Here is a 519-nt window from a genome sequence, read left to right on the forward strand (position 1 = left end):
TCTTGGGGACACTAAGAACCCCATCAGGACACCGAGACCCCAAATCAGGACCCCAAGACCCCAAATCAGGACGGCTTAAAGGGACCCCAAGACCCTACAAGGACCCCAAAGTCTTCTTGGGGACACTAAGAACCCCATGGGGGCACCGAGACCCCAAATCAGGACCCCAAGACCCCAAATCAGGACCTCAAGATCCCAAATCAGGATGGCTCAAAGGGACCCCAAGACCCTACAAGGACCCCAAAGTCTTCTTGGGGACACTAAGAACCCCATGGGGGCACCGAGACCCCAAATCAGGACCCCAAGACCCCAAATCAGGACGGCTTAAAGGGACCCCAAGACCCTACAAGGACCCCAAAGTCTTCTTGGGGACACTAAGAACCCCATGGGGGCACCGAGACCCCAAATCAGGACCCCAAGACTCCAAATCAGGACCCCAAGACCCCAAATCAGGACCTCTCAAAGGGACCCCAAGACCCTACAAGGACCCCAAAGACCTCTTGGGGACACCAAGAACCC

The sequence above is a fragment of the Meleagris gallopavo genome, unplaced genomic scaffold (genome assembly GCF_000146605.3).
Source record: "Meleagris gallopavo isolate NT-WF06-2002-E0010 breed Aviagen turkey brand Nicholas breeding stock unplaced genomic scaffold, Turkey_5.1 ChrUn_random_7180001958033, whole genome shotgun sequence".
Taxonomy (NCBI): Eukaryota; Metazoa; Chordata; class Aves; order Galliformes; family Phasianidae; genus Meleagris; species Meleagris gallopavo.